Consider the following 22,762-nt stretch of genomic DNA (forward strand, 5'->3'; position numbering starts at 1 on the left):
TTTAATTTAATTTAAATTAATTTAATTTAATTTAATTTAATTTAATTTAATTTAATTTAATTTAATTTAATTTAATTTAATTTAATTTAATTTAATTTAATTTAATTTAATTTAATTTAATTTAATTTAATTTAATTTAATTTAATTTAATTTAATTTAATTTAATAATATTAATGAATAATAAATTTTCATATGTAGGTGTCGAATGTGAGCACAGACGGGCGTAAAAGCAAACGCAAGCGTACACGGACAAAATGGGAGATAGTTTATATTTAATAAGAGTCTCTAGCAGTCGACGCTGGGCGGCGGCCGTATGTGGACGTGCGGACGCGCGAGAGATCTGTCTGTCCGTCTACCTACTAACTGAAATCGATATTCGTCGATTTGCAACGGGATGCTTTCGCTTGAAACCCGTTCGGAAACTGACAAAATTAATAATCGATAATTGACAATTGACTGTAATTATAAATAAATAATCTCAAAATGTTGAAATTGAATTAAGAAACGGTCATCCGAGTTCACCCATTCTCTCACTCACTCGCTCACTCACACACTCATTCATTCATACATTCATTCATCCATCCATTCATTCATTGACATACTCACACAAACCATTTGTGTTGTTGTTGTTTAGGTATAAAAACGTGATGGAGACGAATGTAAATGTTATTTAGACGAATTTTTCGACAAAAAATGGAAGTATGACGCGCATCCACCATTTATCGACTTTTTATATTTTTTTTGTTAATAAAATATTTCTAAAAATTACATCAATTAAGAAAAATACAAGGAGAAATCAGCAAAAAGGCAACAGCACGCGGTATTCCCAAGCGGTCACCCATCCAAGTACTAACCGCGCCCGACGTTGCTTGACTTCAGTGATCGGACGAGAACTAACTAAACTAAAACTAAAATATATTTTATTTGTCTTTTTGTTAAAATACACATCATTGGCTCGTACAGCTCGAGACTCCTGTGGGCACTATATATAGTAGGCTCCGTTCTTGTGGGGGTGGGTTACCGAATGGAGTCCGGGGTTGTCCACCTTCTTGGAGATTGGCACGGCCAATTGCCGGTGTCGTGGCATCTCCGAGCGTCAGCAACGATGTTGAAAGCAAAATGGGTCCAAGGCCCCCCTCACATGGTCGTTGCATTTCTGGGGGCATTTTGTCTCAATATGATTTAGATAATGGAACCTGTAGATGAAATTAGCGGAAACTGTTGCTGGATGGCCAGCTTTGCAATTTAGTGCGCTCGGGAAAAACTTAGTCAAAAAACCCGTTGAAGCATTTTTGGGGGAGGTTTCGCGTTGTTCGGATAATGTTTTATGGTTTAGTGGGCGTCTTTACGTTTTGCGTTTTAAGTGGAAAGTTTTGAGTGCGCGGCAGACATTATGGTGGGAGTTTGTGAAAAATTGGAAGTTTATGGTAGAGGGGTTTGTGTCTGTGATTAGGGTCAATGTTGTGGATTCTGACGTCAGCCATGTGTTTTGTGAGTATCGAGTGGTGTATTTGTTTTTCGTAGAATTTATTAGCCTCTTGGATGATGTAATCCTGTACATATGGCACTCCAGTTGTGTCGTGTATGTGTCGGGTTCTGCTTCTCTGGGGTGCGCTGATTGCCATTCTCAGTATTTTGTTTTGCAGTCGTTGTAGTATGTTAATGGCGGTTATTGAGGCTCCACACCAGATGGGGCATGCGTATGTCATGATGGGTCGGAGGATTGTGGTGTATAAGTTAATTTTGTTATCTCTACTCATGGGGCTGTTTGCAGAGATTAGGGGATATAGTGGCTTGATTGCACCAAATATCTTTGGTCTAATTTTGTCTATATGAGGTCTAAAGGTCAGCCGATTGTCCAGATAGGTGCCTAAGTATTTCACGACTTTTTTGCATGGAATGATGGTTCCGTCTATAGTGGGTGGAGATACTATCCTTGTGTTAGTGTATTTTTTTGTAAAGTTGATCAATTCTGTTTTTTCAGGATTTATTTTAATTTTCCATCTCTCAAAAAACGCAGTGAGCATGCCCAGATGGATTTTAATCTGTTGGGTGGCGACCTGTGAGCTAAAGGACGAGCTGTAGATGGCAGTGTCATCAGCGTATAGTGCCAAGTTAGTGTGGGAAAACTTAGGGATGTCGGAGGTATAGAAGTTGTAGAGTTTTGGTGCGAGCACCGTTCCCTGTGGTACTCCTGCCGAAGTGTTTCGTGTTTCGGATAATTCCCCGCTGATTTTTACCTGGAAGGTCCTTCCTCGCAGATACGAGTCGATTAGTTTGACCAGACATTTAGGCAGTTTTAGCTGGTCCAGTTTATACACTAGTCCATCCAACCATACGGTATCGAAGGCTTTCTGCATATCTAAAAAGAGTGCAACTGTGTTTCTCCCGAAGTTCCAGTGCTTCTTAGTGTGTTCAGCAATTCGCGCCACCTGCAGGACTGTGCCATGTTTGGGGCGGAATCCGAACTGCTCGTGTGGTGTTATGTGTAGGTGTGAGTCGGCTGTTTCCAGGCGTCGCAGTATAACTCTTTCGGCTACCTTGGAAATAGAGCTTAGTAGCGATATTGGCCTGTATGAGTTGGGGTTATGTGGCGGTTTACCGGGCTTTAGTACGGGGATAACCACAGCGTGTTTCCATTGTTCTGGGAAGTATTGCAGCCTAATAATACCATTGATAATATAGGTTAGATGGACCAGTGTCTTCCTTGGTATGTTTTTTAAAAGGATGTATTGGATACCGTCTGGTCCTGGAGCTTTGTTATTTGGCAGCTTTCGCAGAATTTGCTGCACTTCACTCGGCCTTGTGAGTAGTTTAGCAAGTTCATTGTTTTGAATTACCTCTGGTTGAGCTTTGTGTATATTCTGAGCCATTTGCTGTATGTAGTTTTGTTCCGGTGTGAGGTTTGTCGTATCAGTTTTATGAATTTCTGCAAAGTGTGTGGAGATGGCTGTAGCTTTAGATTTGTTGGACATGTGCTCGATGTTGTTGTAGAGGATGGTCGGGTATATAGGACGTTCCCCTTTTAGTTTCTTTACGTATCTCCATAAGGAGCAATCCGTGGCTTGGAGCCTGCCCAGAAGGTCCCGCCACACGTTATTTCTGTGTTGCCCGATTTTATATGTAATTTCGTTTTTGAGCCGGTTCATTATTTGTTTGTCATTGTCGAGTTTGTATTTGTGCCAACGTTTTTTGTGGTAGTTTTTTGTTTTGATAGCTTCTGTTATATCATCTGGAAGATCATCTGCTGGTGGTTTGGTTTTTGTTACCTTAGTAGTTTTGTTCCTGGCTATTTTTAGATTGAGTGTGAATGAATCCACTTCTCTCTTTAGTGATTCCAAATCCGTGATGTGACCTCTTAGGACCGTCAGAGTGTTTAGCTCGTGCCTGTACATGTCCCAGTTCGTTTCTCGGAAACAGAATTTGGTTTGTTGGAGGACATTTGTTCTTTTTTGTTGGATATTAATTAGCACTGGGGCATGGTCGGAGTCTAGTTCATGGAGTACAGTTGGTTCAGTCACTCTGCGTACTCCATTGCTTATGACTAGGTCTATTGTTGATGGAGTGCCCCCGTTATTGGGATAGTGCGTGGCTTCTTCAGGGAAAAGGAGGTCAACGTCCGAGTTGAGTATATAATTGTACAGGGTGGCTCCGTTGGTATTATTTCTGTGGCAGTTCCAGGCTGTGTGGCGAGAGTTAAGGTCCCCTAAGATTATGGTTTTGTTATACTTTTTGCAGAGTTGGTCTATTTGTGGTGTAGAAAAATTGTTGGATGGAGGGTTGTATGCGCACATTATTACGGTTCCGTCGGCTAGTTTGATTGATATATTCTCTATATGACTAGGTATACTATCTATTTTGGAGTGTGGGATGGAGTTTTTAACAAGGATTGCAACTCCTCCGTGTGTGTGGCGGGTGTGACCCGGGTTGTATTGCCTGTCTTCTCTGTAAGTTAGATAGTTTTTAATTTTGAAATTATGTCTGCTGGACAGTTTTGTTTCTGTTATGCACATTATGTCTATTTTGTGTGTGTGCAGAAAATTAATTAAACATGGTATTTTGTTATTAACACTGTTAGCGTTCCAAGTGCAGATCTTCAGCCTAGATGTCATAGTTGTTTACGTCAAAGATGCAGAATTGTAGGAAAGCCTGGAATCTTTCCTGCTTGGTGCCAGCGTTGGACATTCTTGCGGTTAGGTCGCGGAGAGCTTGCACCATCTCCTTCATGTTAACTGCGTTTTGCAAGTCCCTGGCCACCGAGAACAGAGCTCCCATGTCCTCAGGGCCATCAGTGTCATCCTGTTGGTGCCCAGTTGCTCGTTGGGCGTTGTGTGCGGAGCTGGTAGCTATACTTTTTTGGGCCCTCTGTATCCAAATGTTGCTAGCTGGTGCTGATAGCTTCGGTTTTGGGTTGTTTACTTCGATTGTTGTCCGTTCCAGGGGTGGGTATTCTTGTAGGTTGGTTGGGTTAATTACTCCATTGGTTCCCCTGTTATCGCGTCTGGGCAGGTCAGTTAATGTTTTTGGGCCGGTTAATCGTTGAGCTTTTGGGTTGAATTTGTTGTGTTTACGGCGCTCCTCTAATTGTTGTAGTTTGTATATATATACAGGGCATTTGACACTGTTTGCGGTATGTGCCTCCTGGCAGTTAGCGCATTTGGGGGGTTCTTCCCTCGGCTTGGCACAGGTCTTCGTCTCATGTTGGTTGCCGCACTTCAGACACTTAGGATCCCTATTGCAGTTACTAGTGGCATGGCCCCACAGTTGGCATCGATGACACTGTATAATTTGCTTTTCATTTTTCCTTCTCTCCCAGAAAACTCTGGTGTGAAGGATATATCTGCAAGTTGTGTTCAGCCAATCGCAGGTAACTGTAGAATCTGTGACGACCATGAAGAGTGGTCTTTTCGTGGACCTGAGACGATATACCTGGTGTACTATGATGTCGTGGTTTGTTTTTATGTCATTTACTATGGTGTCTGTGTCTGGCTCACCATCCAGCCCCCTTACTACGAACGCGTGTGTTTTTTCGTTGGTATGGGTGTAAGTGTGGAATGCGACTTTCTCTTTTTGTATTTCGTGTAAGTATAATTTGTATTCGAGGTAGTCGTTGATGTATATGTGGGTATTGTTTTTGGTATATTTGATATTATATCCCTTCTTAATAAAGTCATTCAGTTGTGTTTGTAGTGCTTCGTGTTTTGAGGGTTTCCCATCAAGAACTATTGGCGGCGGGGTGGACTTCTTAGATGATTTTCTTGTGTTTGTCTTAGTTTTGTGGGTTTGCGGGTTGTTCTCAGTTGCACTGTCTTCTGTGTCAGTATAATCGGAGTTTCTATTTTTGTGTTTTTTGGTTATGTCGTGCAAAAGTGGAGACAGTCTTTTTCTTTTGTTGAGTAGTACTCCCGTTTCATTTTCGGGTTTGTTCAGTGATTCTAGTTTCTCAAAACGATTATTCAGCATCAGTTTCTCTTCTATGGCGATGCGCTTTGTCATAATCGTTTTTAATGACGTTGTTTTTCTCGGTTTGAGGAATTTATCATTGATGGTGTTTTCTCTAATTTCAGTTTGCGACGGTTCTAGTGGCTTTGTTTGGGTGGTTTCTACTGTTTCAATTGTATCGTAGTCCATAGTAACAGGTGTTTTACTTTTTTGTTCCCCATCGTATTTTGATTTTTGCTTTGGTGGAATTGTTGTGTTGTCATTTATTACTTGTATTTTGTTATTGTTTACATTGTTGATGCGGGATTCCCTAGTTTCTAGTGATCCGTAATTGTTGTGTGTGTTGTTATCGGGGCTGGGACTCGACCTGGTTGCAGGGCGGTGTACCAGAGCCTCAACCTGCATTAGGCACTGGGGTGTGGGTGGTGACATTTGTTTGCTGTTGGAATCCAGACTTGGTTGTACAGATGTGTCAACAGCCTCGGTAGTCACAGATACTGACTCTGAGGAGTTATTCCCCAGGCTTGGGAGGAGGAAGCTTTCTGGTTTGTTGTGTAGGGGCCCTTCAGGGAAAATTTTACTTTTTACCACATTGATAAGGTATTCTCTTTTTGCCACTTGATCCCTCTCATAGTCTGACATATATAGGTCAGACTGGGAAATATTTAATTTTGGGGTTTGTTTGTTTATGTTTGAGCTATCATTCATTTTGCATGGGGACGTGGCGGATGATAAAGATACATTGGTGGACGAAAGTTGGGGGTCGTCTGGTGTTACGCTTTCAGTACAATTGTCTTCCTTACTAAGGGGTGTACTTACGGATTTTGTTTTATTTTTTGAGTAGTATCGTTTTGCTACACCTGTACCTAGGTTTGCGTCATTCCTTCTGCCGCGCCCGGCAATTGTTCGTTTTATTTTGGGCGGCACTATGCAGTCCAACAAAAACACTGAGTGTTCACAGGGGATGAGTCAAGTTTCTCACATCATTAGAACTAAAACTAATTATAACGGCACACACTAAACTAAAGTAACAATTAACTGAGTCTATTTCTCTATATGTACGTTGAATCTCATTTGGTAGAATTCGACGGTTTTATGCACTTAAAAATCGGTAATTTACAGAGGTCGTCGTTAATGATGTCAACGCTATCGTGGCACGAGACTTACCTACGAGACGAGAACTGGTATTTTCAACGTGGTATGGCCGTTGCCGACAGTTTTTCATTCTCAAATTGTTCAAGAGCAACGCATATTATCGGTTGGACGTCAATTTTAAGGTTATCAGGATGATTTCAGAGGACCATAAAGTGTGCAGGGTTTTAGTCAGTTTGTCGTAAGTATAATAATTAAAATAAATTATTGTTTTCATTATTATTCATATTGTTGTTATTTTTATTGTTCTTCTTCTTTTTACTATTATTATTATTATTTAATTACTATTATTATTATTTAATTATTATAATTATTATTATTTAATTATTATAATTATTATTATTATTATTTAATTATTATTATTTCATTATTATTATTATTATTATTATTATTATTATTATTATTATTATTATTATTATTATTATTATTATTATTTAATTATTCTTATTACTATTGTTGTTGTTATTATTGTTATTGACATTATTATTAATGACATTAATATTTTCATTATTGTTTTTATTGTTGTTAGTTTCAATAAATTTTCGTCGGTACGTGTGTATCCTCGATTACCTGTTTGCTCAATGAAGCATTCATGCGTAAAAATCTACCTGAAACTGTAACTGCTCACCTATAAATAACGTTCATTACTGCCGTTGATCAGTATATTAGGTATCGTTCAACCATGCCGTTCGTTACGTCGCTATTCCATTACTGCAAAACCATTTTCTTTTTCTATCCGACCGTCTGTGACGATAATGTCGATAACGTCGATAGGAAATCAACTAAACGCACCAGAGAGAATTATAGAGACGACGACGATGTCAATTTTACAAACAGCGGTGTGGTTAAAAAATTAAAATTAACACGAGACATGGGCACATCGACCGAATCGATGTCACCGAACGCTAAAGTAACGACCGTACCTGCTTCAGACGCACCCACTCCGACTCTGTCTGTTTCCCCGGAACCAGTCATCGCTAATAAAATTACAATATCTGAAACATCAACAACAACAACAACAACAACAACAAACACGAGCAACGAAATCGCAATATTCCCTTCGGATTTGACTCCTATTCAGCCGGTTTCTAGCCTAAAGGGAAAACAGGCGGTGGAGACGGTAAGAAAAGAGGAAGTACATATTAAAAAGAATGTCGTCGTTCTCGATTCTTATCGTCCGACACCTAGAAGAAGAATTTTGAAACCAAGCAGACGCATCGTTAGGAAACTATTCGACGATGTATCCGCCGATCTACCGGTGCCGGTTGAAAAAACAACAACAACAACAACAACAACAACAACAGTTTCCGTTCCGTTGATAGTGGAACCGACAAAAAGATATTCGTTGGCAGGACCGGTATTAAATTTACGGTATTACAGGACTAATATGTACACAAATTTTCAAAGAAAATAAAATAAATAGATTACAGTTACACGTAATAGTTTTAATTTAATTTAAATTAATTTAATTTAATTTAATTTAATTTAATTTAATTTAATTTAATTTAATTTAATTTAATTTAATTTAATTTAATTTAATTTAATTTAATTTAATTTAATTTAATTTAATTTAATTTAATTTAATTTAATTTAATAATAATATTAATGAATAATAAATTTTCATATGTAGGTGTCGAATGTGAGCACAGACGGGCGTAAAAGCAAACGCAAGCGTACACGGACAAAATGGGAGATAGTTTATATTTAATAAGAGTCTCTAGCAGTCGACGCTGGGCGGCGGCCGTATGTGGACGTGCGGACGCGCGAGAGATCTGTCTGTCCGTCTACCTACTAACTGAAATCGATATTCGTCGATTTGCAACGGGATGCTTTCGCTTGAAACCCGTTCGGAAACTGACAAAATTAATAATCGATAATTGACAATTGACTGTAATTATAAATAAATAATCTCAAAATGTTGAAATTGAATTAAGAAACGGTCATCCGAGTTCACCCATTCTCTCACTCACTCGCTCACTCACACACTCATTCATTCATACATTCATTCATCCATCCATTCATTCATTGACATACTCACACAAACCATTTGTGTTGTTGTTGTTTAGGTATAAAAACGTGATGGAGACGAATGTAAATGTTATTTAGACGAATTTTTCGACAAAAAATGGAAGTATGACGCGCATCCACCATTTATCGACTTTTTATATTTTTTTTGTTAATAAAATATTTCTAAAAATTACATCAATTAAGAAAAATACAAGGAGAAATCAGCAAAAAGGCAACAGCACGCGGTATTCCCAAGCGGTCACCCATCCAAGTACTAACCGCGCCCGACGTTGCTTGACTTCAGTGATCGGACGAGAACTGGTATTTTCAACGTGGTATGGCCGTTGCCGACAGTTTTTCATTCTCAAATTGTTCAAGAGCAACGCATATTATCGGTTGGACGTCAATTTTAAGGTTATCAGGATGATTTCAGAGGACCATAAAGTGTGCAGGGTTTTAGTCAGTTTGTCGTAAGTATAATAATTAAAATAAATTATTGTTTTCATTATTATTCATATTGTTGTTATTTTTATTGTTCTTCTTCTTTTTACTATTATTATTATTATTTAATTACTATTATTATTATTTAATTATTATAATTATTATTATTTAATTATTATAATTATTATTATTATTATTTAATTATTATTATTTCATTATTATTATTATTATTATTATTATTATTATTATTATTATTATTATTATTATTATTATTATTATTATTTAATTATTCTTATTACTATTGTTGTTGTTATTATTGTTATTGACATTATTATTAATGACATTAATATTTTCATTATTGTTTTTATTGTTGTTAGTTTCAATAAATTTTCGTCGGTACGTGTGTATCCTCGATTACCTGTTTGCTCAATGAAGCATTCATGCGTAAAAATCTACCTGAAACTGTAACTGCTCACCTATAAATAACGTTCATTACTGCCGTTGATCAGTATATTAGGTATCGTTCAACCATGCCGTTCGTTACGTCGCTATTCCATTACTGCAAAACCATTTTCTTTTTCTATCCGACCGTCTGTGACGATAATGTCGATAACGTCGATAGGAAATCAACTAAACGCACCAGAGAGAATTATAGAGACGACGACGATGTCAATTTTACAAACAGCGGTGTGGTTAAAAAATTAAAATTAACACGAGACATGGGCACATCGACCGAATCGATGTCACCGAACGCTAAAGTAACGACCGTACCTGCTTCAGACGCACCCACTCCGACTCTGTCTGTTTCCCCGGAACCAGTCATCGCTAATAAAATTACAATATCTGAAACATCAACAACAACAACAACAACAACAACAAACACGAGCAACGAAATCGCAATATTCCCTTCGGATTTGACTCCTATTCAGCCGGTTTCTAGCCTAAAGGGAAAACAGGCGGTGGAGACGGTAAGAAAAGAGGAAGTACATATTAAAAAGAATGTCGTCGTTCTCGATTCTTATCGTCCGACACCTAGAAGAAGAATTTTGAAACCAAGCAGACGCATCGTTAGGAAACTATTCGACGATGTATCCGCCGATCTACCGGTGCCGGTTGAAAAAACAACAACAACAACAACAACAACAACAACAACAGTTTCCGTTCCGTTGATAGTGGAACCGACAAAAAGATATTCGTTGGCAGGACCGGTATTAAATTTACGGTATTACAGGACTAATATGTACACAAATTTTCAAAGAAAATAAAATAAATAGATTACAGTTACACGTAATAGTTTTAATTTAATTTAAATTAATTTAATTTAATTTAATTTAATTTAATTTAATTTAATTTAATTTAATTTAATTTAATTTAATTTAATTTAATTTAATTTAATTTAATTTAATTTAATTTAATTTAATTTAATTTAATTTAATTTAATTTAATTTAATTTAATTTAATTTAATTTAATAATATTAATGAATAATAAATTTTCATATGTAGGTGTCGAATGTGAGCACAGACGGGCGTAAAAGCAAACGCAAGCGTACACGGACAAAATGGGAGATAGTTTATATTTAATAAGAGTCTCTAGCAGTCGACGCTGGGCGGCGGCCGTATGTGGACGTGCGGACGCGCGAGAGATCTGTCTGTCCGTCTACCTACTAACTGAAATCGATATTCGTCGATTTGCAACGGGATGCTTTCGCTTGAAACCCGTTCGGAAACTGACAAAATTAATAATCGATAATTGACAATTGACTGTAATTATAAATAAATAATCTCAAAATGTTGAAATTGAATTAAGAAACGGTCATCCGAGTTCACCCATTCTCTCACTCACTCGCTCACTCACACACTCATTCATTCATACATTCATTCATCCATCCATTCATTCATTGACATACTCACACAAACCATTTGTGTTGTTGTTGTTTAGGTATAAAAACGTGATGGAGACGAATGTAAATGTTATTTAGACGAATTTTTCGACAAAAAATGGAAGTATGACGCGCATCCACCATTTATCGACTTTTTATATTTTTTTTGTTAATAAAATATTTCTAAAAATTACATCAATTAAGAAAAATACAAGGAGAAATCAGCAAAAAGGCAACAGCACGCGGTATTCCCAAGCGGTCACCCATCCAAGTACTAACCGCGCCCGACGTTGCTTGACTTCAGTGATCGGACGAGAACTGGTATTTTCAACGTGGTATGGCCGTTGCCGACAGTTTTTCATTCTCAAATTGTTCAAGAGCAACGCATATTATCGGTTGGACGTCAATTTTAAGGTTATCAGGATGATTTCAGAGGACCATAAAGTGTGCAGGGTTTTAGTCAGTTTGTCGTAAGTATAATAATTAAAATAAATTATTGTTTTCATTATTATTCATATTGTTGTTATTTTTATTGTTCTTCTTCTTTTTACTATTATTATTATTATTTAATTACTATTATTATTATTTAATTATTATAATTATTATTATTTAATTATTATAATTATTATTATTATTATTATTTAATTATTATTATTTCATTATTATTATTATTATTATTATTATTATTATTATTATTATTATTATTATTATTTAATTATTCTTATTACTATTGTTGTTGTTATTATTGTTATTGACATTATTATTAATGACATTAATATTTTCATTATTGTTTTTATTGTTGTTAGTTTCAATAAATTTTCGTCGGTACGTGTGTATCCTCGATTACCTGTTTGCTCAATGAAGCATTCATGCGTAAAAATCTACCTGAAACTGTAACTGCTCACCTATAAATAACGTTCATTACTGCCGTTGATCAGTATATTAGGTATCGTTCAACCATGCCGTTCGTTACGTCGCTATTCCATTACTGCAAAACCATTTTCTTTTTCTATCCGACCGTCTGTGACGATAATGTCGATAACGTCGATAGGAAATCAACTAAACGCACCAGAGAGAATTATAGAGACGACGACGATGTCAATTTTACAAACAGCGGTGTGGTTAAAAAATTAAAATTAACACGAGACATGGGCACATCGACCGAATCGATGTCACCGAACGCTAAAGTAACGACCGTACCTGCTTCAGACGCACCCACTCCGACTCTGTCTGTTTCCCCGGAACCAGTCATCGCTAATAAAATTACAATATCTGAAACATCAACAACAACAACAACAACAACAACAAACACGAGCAACGAAATCGCAATATTCCCTTCGGATTTGACTCCTATTCAGCCGGTTTCTAGCCTAAAGGGAAAACAGGCGGTGGAGACGGTAAGAAAAGAGGAAGTACATATTAAAAAGAATGTCGTCGTTCTCGATTCTTATCGTCCGACACCTAGAAGAAGAATTTTGAAACCAAGCAGACGCATCGTTAGGAAACTATTCGACGATGTATCCGCCGATCTACCGGTGCCGGTTGAAAAAACAACAACAACAACAACAACAACAACAACAACAGTTTCCGTTCCGTTGATAGTGGAACCGACAAAAAGATATTCGTTGGCAGGACCGGTATTAAATTTACGGTATTACAGGACTAATATGTACACAAATTTTCAAAGAAAATAAAATAAATAGATTACAGTTACACGTAATAGTTTTAATTTAATTTAATTTAATTTAATTTAATTTAATTTAATTTAATTTAATTTAATTTAATTTAATTTAATTTAATTTAATTTAATTTAATTTAATTTAATTTAATTTAATTTAATTTAATTTAATTTAATTTAATTTAATTTAATTTAATAATATTAATGAATAATAAATTTTCATATGTAGGTGTCGAATGTGAGCACAGACGGGCGTAAAAGCAAACGCAAACGTACACGGACAAAATGGGAGATAGTTTATATTTAATAAGAGTCTCTAGCAGTCGACGCTGGGCGGCGGCCGTATGTGGACGTGCGGACGCGCGAGAGATCTGTCTGTCCGTCTACCTACTAACTGAAATCGATATTCGTCGATTTGCAACGGGATGCTTTCGCTTGAAACCCGTTCGGAAACTGACAAAATTAATAATCGATAATTGACAATTGACTGTAATTATAAATAAATAATCTCAAAATGTTGAAATTGAATTAAGAAACGGTCATCCGAGTTCACCCATTCTCTCACTCACTCGCTCACTCACACACTCATTCATTCATACATTCATTCATCCATCCATTCATTCATTGACATACTCACACAAACCATTTGTGTTGTTGTTGTTTAGGTATAAAAACGTGATGGAGACGAATGTAAATGTTATTTAGACGAATTTTTCGACAAAAAATGGAAGTATGACGCGCATCCACCATTTATCGACTTTTTATATTTTTTTTGTTAATAAAATATTTCTAAAAATTACATCAATTAAGAAAAATACAAGGAGAAATCAGCAAAAAGGCAACAGCACGCGGTATTCCCAAGCGGTCACCCATCCAAGTACTAACCGCGCCCGACGTTGCTTGACTTCAGTGATCGGACGAGAACTGGTATTTTCAACGTGGTATGGCCGTTGCCGACAGTTTTTCATTCTCAAATTGTTCAAGAGCAACGCATATTATCGGTTGGACGTCAATTTTAAGGTTATCAGGATGATTTCAGAGGACCATAAAGTGTGCAGGGTTTTAGTCAGTTTGTCGTAAGTATAATAATTAAAATAAATTATTGTTTTCATTATTATTCATATTGTTGTTATTTTTATTGTTCTTCTTCTTTTTACTATTATTATTATTATTTAATTACTATTATTATTATTTAATTATTATAATTATTATTATTTAATTATTATAATTATTATTATTATTATTATTTAATTATTATTATTTCATTATTATTATTATTATTATTATTATTATTATTATTATTATTATTATTATTTAATTATTCTTATTACTATTGTTGTTGTTATTATTGTTATTGACATTATTATTAATGACATTAATATTTTCATTATTGTTTTTATTGTTGTTAGTTTCAATAAATTTTCGTCGGTACGTGTGTATCCTCGATTACCTGTTTGCTCAATGAAGCATTCATGCGTAAAAATCTACCTGAAACTGTAACTGCTCACCTATAAATAACGTTCATTACTGCCGTTGATCAGTATATTAGGTATCGTTCAACCATGCCGTTCGTTACGTCGCTATTCCATTACTGCAAAACCATTTTCTTTTTCTATCCGACCGTCTGTGACGATAATGTCGATAACGTCGATAGGAAATCAACTAAACGCACCAGAGAGAATTATAGAGACGACGACGATGTCAATTTTACAAACAGCGGTGTGGTTAAAAAATTAAAATTAACACGAGACATGGGCACATCGACCGAATCGATGTCACCGAACGCTAAAGTAACGACCGTACCTGCTTCAGACGCACCCACTCCGACTCTGTCTGTTTCCCCGGAACCAGTCATCGCTAATAAAATTACAATATCTGAAACATCAACAACAACAACAACAACAACAACAAACACGAGCAACGAAATCGCAATATTCCCTTCGGATTTGACTCCTATTCAGCCGGTTTCTAGCCTAAAGGGAAAACAGGCGGTGGAGACGGTAAGAAAAGAGGAAGTACATATTAAAAAGAATGTCGTCGTTCTCGATTCTTATCGTCCGACACCTAGAAGAAGAATTTTGAAACCAAGCAGACGCATCGTTAGGAAACTATTCGACGATGTATCCGCCGATCTACCGGTGCCGGTTGAAAAAACAACAACAACAACAACAACAACAACAACAACAGTTTCCGTTCCGTTGATAGTGGAACCGACAAAAAGATATTCGTTGGCAGGACCGGTATTAAATTTACGGTATTACAGGACTAATATGTACACAAATTTTCAAAGAAAATAAAATAAATAGATTACAGTTACACGTAATAGTTTTAATTTAATTTAAATTAATTTAATTTAATTTAATTTAATTTAATTTAATTTAATTTAATTTAATTTAATTTAATTTAATTTAATTTAATTTAATTTAATTTAATTTAATTTAATTTAATTTAATTTAATTTAATTTAATTTAATTTAATTTAATTTAATTTAATTTAATAATAATAATATTAATGAATAATAAATTTTCATATGTAGGTGTCGGTCGAATGTGAGCACAGACGGGCGTAAAAGCAAACGCAAACGTACAGGGACAAAATGGGAGATAGTTTATATTTAATAAGAGTCTCTAGCAGTCGACGCTGGGCGGCGGCCGTATGTGGACGTGCGGACGCGCGAGAGATCTGTCTGTCCGTCTACCTACTAACTGAAATCGATATTCGTCGATTTGCAACGGGATGCTTTCGCTTGAAACCCGTTCGGAAACTGACAAAATTAATAATCGATAATTGACAATTGACTGTAATTATAAATAAATAATCTCAAAATGTTGAAATTGAATTAAGAAACGGTCATCCGAGTTCACCCATTCTCTCACTCACTCGCTCACTCACACACTCATTCATTCATACATTCATTCATCCATCCATTCATTCATTGACATACTCACACAAACCATTTGTGTTGTTGTTGTTTAGGTATAAAAACGTGATGGAGACGAATGTAAATGTTATTTAGACGAATTTTTCGACAAAAAATGGAAGTATGACGCGCATCCACCATTTATCGACTTTTTATATTTTTTTTGTTAATAAAATATTTCTAAAAATTACATCAATTAAGAAAAATACAAGGAGAAATCAGCAAAAAGGCAACAGCACGCGGTATTCCCAAGCGGTCACCCATCCAAGTACTAACCGCGCCCGACGTTGCTTGACTTCAGTGATCGGACGAGAACTGGTATTTTCAACGTGGTATGGCCGTTGCCGACAGTTTTTCATTCTCAAATTGTTCAAGAGCAACGCATATTATCGGTTGGACGTCAATTTTAAGGTTATCAGGATGATTTCAGAGGACCATAAAGTGTGCAGGGTTTTAGTCAGTTTGTCGTAAGTATAATAATTAAAATAAATTATTGTTTTCATTATTATTCATATTGTTGTTATTTTTATTGTTCTTCTTCTTTTTACTATTATTATTATTATTATTTAATTACTATTATTATTATTTAATTATTATAATTATTATTATTTAATTATTATAATTATTATTATTATTATTATTTAATTATTATTATTTCATTATTATTATTATTATTATTATTATTATTATTATTATTATTATTATTATTTAATTATTCTTATTACTATTGTTGTTGTTATTATTGTTATTGACATTATTATTAATGACATTAATATTTTCATTATTGTTTTTATTGTTGTTAGTTTCAATAAATTTTCGTCGGTACGTGTGTATCCTCGATTACCTGTTTGCTCAATGAAGCATTCATGCGTAAAAATCTACCTGAAACTGTAACTGCTCACCTATAAATAACGTTCATTACTGCCGTTGATCAGTATATTAGGTATCGTTCAACCATGCCGTTCGTTACGTCGCTATTCCATTACTGCAAAACCATTTTCTTTTTCTATCCGACCGTCTGTGACGATAATGTCGATAACGTCGATAGGAAATCAACTAAACGCACCAGAGAGAATTATAGAGACGACGACGATGTCAATTTTACAAACAGCGGTGTGGTTAAAAAATTAAAATTAACACGAGACATGGGCACATCGACCGAATCGATGTCACCGAACGCTAAAGTAACGACCGTACCTGCTTCAGACGCACCCACTCCGACTCTGTCTGTTTCCCCGGAACCAGTCATCGCTAATAAAATTACAATATCTGAAACATCAACAACAACAACAACAACAACAACAAACACGAGCAACGAAATCGCAATATTCCCTTCGGATTTGACTCCTATTCAGCCGGTTTCTAGCCTAAAGGGAAAACAGGCGGTGGAGACGGTAAGAAAAGAGGAAGTACATATTAAAAAGAATGTTGTCGTTCTCGATTCTTATCGTCCGACACCTAGAAGAAGAATTTTGAAACCAAGCAGACGCATCGTTAGGAAACTATTCGACGATGTATCCGCCGATCTACCGGTGCCGGTTGAAAAAACAACAACAACAACAACAACAACAACAACAGTTTCCGTTCCGTTGATAGTGGAACCGACAAAAAGATATTCGTTGGCAGGACCGGTATTAAATTTACGGTATTACAGGACTAATATGTACACAAATTTTCAAAGAAAATAAAATAAATAGATTACAGTTACACGTAATAGTTTTAATTTAATTTAAATTAATTTAATTTAATTTAATTTAATTTAATTTAATTTAATTTAATTTAATTTAATTTAATTTAATTTAATTTAATTTAATTTAATTTAATTTAATTTAATTTAATTTAATTTAATTTAATTTAATTTAATTTAATTTAATTTAATTTAATTTAATTTAATTTAATTTAATTTAATTTAATTTAATTTAATTTAATTTAATTTAATTTAATTTAATTTAATTTAATTTAATTTAATTTAATTTAATTTAATTTAATTTAATTTAATTTAATTTAATTTAATAATAATAATATTAATGAATAATAAATTTTCATATGTAGGTGTCGGTCGAATGTGAGCACAGACGGGCGTAAAAGCAAACGCAAACGTACAGGGACAAAATGGGAGATAGTTTATATTTAATAAGAGTCTCTAGCAGTCGACGCTGGGCGGCGGCCGTATGTGGACGTGCGGACGCGCGAGAGATCTGTCTGTCCGTCTACCTACTAACTGAAATCGATATTCGTCGATTTGCAACGGGATGCTTTCGCTTGAAACCCGTTCGGAAACTGACAAAATTAATAATCGATAATTGACAATTGACTGTAATTATAAATAAATAATCTCAAAATGTTGAAATTGAATTAAGAAACGGTCATCCGAGTTCACCCATTCTCTCACTCACTCGCTCACTCACACACTCATTCATTCATACATTCATTCATCCATCCATTCATTCATTGACATACTCACACAAACCATTTGTGTTGTTGTTGTTTAGGTATAAAAACGTGATGGAGACGAATGTAAATGTTATTTAGACGAATTTTTCGACAAAAAATGGAAGTATGACGCGCATCCACCATTTATCGACTTTTTATATTTTTTTTGTTAATAAAATATTTCTAAAAATTACATCAATTAAGAAAAATACAAGGAGAAATCAGCAAAAAGGCAACAGCACGCGGTATTCCCAAGCGGTCACCCATCCAAGTACTAACCGCGCCCGACGTTGCTTGACTTCAGTGATCGGACGAGAACTGGTATTTTCAACGTGGTATGGCCGTTGCCGACAGTTTTTCATTCTCAAATTGTTCAAGAGCAACGCATATTATCGGTTGGACGTCAATTTTAAGGTTATCAGGATGATTTCAGAGGACCATAAAGTGTGCAGGGTTTTAGTCAGTTTGTCGTAAGTATAATAATTAAAATAAATTATTGTTTTCATTATTATTCATATTGTTGTTATTTTTATTGTTCTTCTTCTTTTTACTATTATTATTATTATTATTTAATTACTATTATTATTATTTAATTATTATAATTATTATTATTTAATTATTATAATTATTATTATTATTATTATTTAATTATTATTATTTCATTATTATTATTATTATTATTATTATTATTATTATTATTATTATTATTTAATTATTCTTATTACTATTGTTGTTGTTATTATTGTTATTGACATTATTATTAATGACATTAATATTTTCATTATTGTTTTTATTGTTGTTAGTTTCAATAAATTTTCGTCGGTACGTGTGTATCCTCGATTACCTGTTTGCTCAATGAAGCATTCATGCGTAAAAATCTACCTGAAACTGTAACTGCTCACCTATAAATAACGTTCATTACTGCCGTTGATCAGTATATTAGGTATCGTTCAACCATGCCGTTCGTTACGTCGCTATTCCATTACTGCAAAACCATTTTCTTTTTCTATCCGACCGTCTGTGACGATAATGTCGATAACGTCGATAGGAAATCAACTAAACGCACCAGAGAGAATTATAGAGACGACGACGATGTCAATTTTACAAACAGCGGTGTGGTTAAAAAATTAAAATTAACACGAGACATGGGCACATCGACCGAATCGATGTCACCGAACGCTAAAGTAACGACCGTACCTGCTTCAGACGCACCCACTCCGACTCTGTCTGTTTCCCCGGAACCAGTCATCGCTAATAAAATTACAATATCTGAAACATCAACAACAACAACAACAACAACAACAAACACGAGCAACGAAATCGCAATATTCCCTTCGGATTTGACTCCTATTCAGCCGGTTTCTAGCCTAAAGGGAAAACAGGCGGTGGAGACGGTAAGAAAAGAGGAAGTACATATTAAAAAGAATGTCGTCGTTCTCGATTCTTATCGTCCGACACCTAGAAGAAGAATTTTGAAACCAAGCAGACGCATCGTTAGGAAACTATTCGACGATGTATCCGCCGATCTACCGGTGCCGGTTGAAAAAACAACAACAACAACAACAACAACAACAACAGTTTCCGTTCCGTTGATAGTGGAACCGACAAAAAGATATTCGTTGGCAGGACCGGTATTAAATTTACGGTATTACAGGACTAATATGTACACAAATTTTCAAAGAAAATAAAATAAATAGATTACAGTTACACGTAATAGTTTTAATTTAAATTAATTTAATTTAATTTAATTTAATTTAATTTAATTTAATTTAATTTAATTTAATTTAATTTAATTTAATTTAATTTAATTTAATTTAATTTAATTTAATTTAATTTAATTTAATTTAATTTAATTTAATTTAATTTAATTTAATTTAATTTAATTTAATTTAATTTAATAATATTAATGAATAATAAATTTTCATATGTAGGTGTCGAATGTGAGCACAGACGGGCGTAAAAGCAAACGCAAGCGTACACGGACAAAATGGGAGATAGTTTATATTTAATAAGAGTCTCTAGCAGTCGACGCTGGGCGGCGGCCGTATGTGGACGTGCGGACGCGCGAGAGATCTGTCTGTCCGTCTACCTACTAACTGAAATCGATATTCGTCGATTTGCAACGGGATGCTTTCGCTTGAAACCCGTTCGGAAACTGACAAAATTAATAATCGATAATTGACAATTGACTGTAATTATAAATAAATAATCTCAAAATGTTGAAATTGAATTAAGAAACGGTCATCCGAGTTCACCCATTCTCTCACTCACTCGCTCACTCACACACTCATTCATTCATACATTCATTCATCCATCCATTCATTCATTGACATACTCACACAAACCATTTGTGTTGTTGTTGTTTAGGTATAAAAACGTGATGGAGACGAATGTAAATGTTATTTAGACGAATTTTTCGACAAAAAATGGAAGTATGACGCGCATCCACCATTTATCGACTTTTTATATTTTTTTTGTTAATAAAATATTTCTAAAAATTACATCAATTAAGAAAAATACAAGGAGAAATCAGCAAAAAGGCAACAGCACGCGGTATTCCCAAGCGGTCACCCATCCAAGTACTAACCGCGCCCGACGTTGCTTGACTTCAGTGATCGGACGAGAACTGGTATTTTCAACGTGGTATGGCCGTTGCCGACAGTTTTTCATTCTCAAATTGTTCAAGAGCAACGCATATTATCGGTTGGACGTCAATTTTAAGGTTATCAGGATGATTTCAGAGGACCATAAAGTGTGCAGGGTTTTAGTCAGTTTGTCGTAAGTATAATAATTAAAATAAATTATTGTTTTCATTATTATTCATATTGTTGTTATTTTTATTGTTCTTCTTCTTTTTACTATTATTATTATTATTTAATTACTATTATTATTATTTAATTATTATAATTATTATTATTTAATTATTATAATTATTATTATTATTATTTAATTATTATTATTTCATTATTATTATTATTATTATTATTATTATTATTATTATTATTATTATTATTATTATTATTATTATTATTTAATTATTCTTATTACTATTGTTGTTGTTATTATTGTTATTGACATTATTATTAATGACATTAATATTTTCATTATTGTTTTTATTGTTGTTAGTTTCAATAAATTTTCGTCGGTACGTGTGTATCCTCGATTACCTGTTTGCTCAATGAAGCATTCATGCGTAAAAATCTACCTGAAACTGTAACTGCTCACCTATAAATAACGTTCATTACTGCCGTTGATCAGTATATTAGGTATCGTTCAACCATGCCGTTCGTTACGTCGCTATTCCATTACTGCAAAACCATTTTCTTTTTCTATCCGACCGTCTGTGACGATAATGTCGATAACGTCGATAGGAAATCAACTAAACGCACCAGAGAGAATTATAGAGACGACGACGATGTCAATTTTACAAACAGCGGTGTGGTTAAAAAATTAAAATTAACACGAGACATGGGCACATCGACCGAATCGATGTCACCGAACGCTAAAGTAACGACCGTACCTGCTTCAGACGCACCCACTCCGACTCTGTCTGTTTCCCCGGAACCAGTCATCGCTAATAAAATTACAATATCTGAAACATCAACAACAACAACAACAACAACAACAAACACGAGCAACGAAATCGCAATATTCCCTTCGGATTTGACTCCTATTCAGCCGGTTTCTAGCCTAAAGGGAAAACAGGCGGTGGAGACGGTAAGAAAAGAGGAAGTACATATTAAAAAGAATGTCGTCGTTCTCGATTCTTATCGTCCGACACCTAGAAGAAGAATTTTGAAACCAAGCAGACGCATCGTTAGGAAACTATTCGACGATGTATCCGCCGATCTACCGGTGCCGGTTGAAAAAACAACAACAACAACAACAACAACAACAACAGTTTCCGTTCCGTTGATAGTGGAACCGACAAAAAGATATTCGTTGGCAGGACCGGTATTAAATTTACGGTATTACAGGACTAATATGTACACAAATTTTCAAAGAAAATAAAATAAATAGATTACAGTTACACGTAATAGTTTTAATTTAATTTAAATTAATTTAATTTAATTTAATTTAATTTAATTTAATTTAATTTAATTTAATTTAATTTAATTTAATTTAATTTAATTTAATTTAATTTAATTTAATTTAATTTAATTTAATTTAATTTAATTTAATTTAATTTAATTTAATTTAATTTAATTTAATTTAATAATAATATTAATGAATAATAAATTTTCATATGTAGGTGTCGAATGTGAGCACAGACGGGCGTAAAAGCAAACGCAAGCGTACACGGACAAAATGGGAGATAGTTTATATTTAATAAGAGTCTCTAGCAGTCGACGCTGGGCGGCGGCCGTATGTGGACGTGCGGACGCGCGAGAGATCTGTCTGTCCGTCTACCTACTAACTGAAATCGATATTCGTCGATTTGCAACGGGATGCTTTCGCTTGAAACCCGTTCGGAAACTGACAAAATTAATAATCGATAATTGACAATTGACTGTAATTATAAATAAATAATCTCAAAATGTTGAAATTGAATTAAGAAACGGTCATCCGAGTTCACCCATTCTCTCACTCACTCGCTCACTCACACACTCATTCATTCATACATTCATTCATCCATCCATTCATTCATTGACATACTCACACAAACCATTTGTGTTGTTGTTGTTTAGGTATAAAAACGTGATGGAGACGAATGTAAATGTTATTTAGACGAATTTTTCGACAAAAAATGGAAGTATGACGCGCATCCACCATTTATCGACTTTTTATATTTTTTTTGTTAATAAAATA

At 34.6% G+C, this 22,762-nt stretch overlaps 6 non-coding genes across 6 annotated transcripts; all 6 read right to left on the reverse strand.

The window, feature by feature from the left end:
- Positions 1-8,831: 8,831 nt before the first annotated feature.
- LOC126266128 (5S ribosomal RNA) lies at positions 8,832-8,950 on the reverse strand. The gene has a single exon (XR_007548603.1). It is a non-coding gene; the product is annotated as a 5S ribosomal RNA (ribosomal RNA).
- Positions 8,951-11,152: 2,202 nt separating this feature from the next.
- On the reverse strand, positions 11,153-11,271 carry LOC126266129 (5S ribosomal RNA). The gene has a single exon (XR_007548604.1). It is a non-coding gene; the product is annotated as a 5S ribosomal RNA (ribosomal RNA).
- A 2,165-nt stretch (positions 11,272-13,436) lies between these two features.
- Positions 13,437-13,555, reverse strand: LOC126266131 (5S ribosomal RNA). Its single transcript, XR_007548606.1, has one exon. It is a non-coding gene; the product is annotated as a 5S ribosomal RNA (ribosomal RNA).
- Positions 13,556-15,747: 2,192 nt separating this feature from the next.
- Positions 15,748-15,866, reverse strand: LOC126266132 (5S ribosomal RNA). Its single transcript, XR_007548607.1, has one exon. It is a non-coding gene; the product is annotated as a 5S ribosomal RNA (ribosomal RNA).
- A 2,317-nt stretch (positions 15,867-18,183) lies between these two features.
- LOC126266133 (5S ribosomal RNA) lies at positions 18,184-18,302 on the reverse strand. Its single transcript, XR_007548608.1, has one exon. It is a non-coding gene; the product is annotated as a 5S ribosomal RNA (ribosomal RNA).
- Positions 18,303-20,491: 2,189 nt separating this feature from the next.
- Positions 20,492-20,610, reverse strand: LOC126266134 (5S ribosomal RNA). The gene has a single exon (XR_007548609.1). It is a non-coding gene; the product is annotated as a 5S ribosomal RNA (ribosomal RNA).
- Positions 20,611-22,762: the final 2,152 nt, after the last annotated feature.

Source organism: Aethina tumida, chromosome 6, assembly GCF_024364675.1.
Source record: "Aethina tumida isolate Nest 87 chromosome 6, icAetTumi1.1, whole genome shotgun sequence".
Taxonomy (NCBI): Eukaryota; Metazoa; Arthropoda; class Insecta; order Coleoptera; family Nitidulidae; genus Aethina; species Aethina tumida.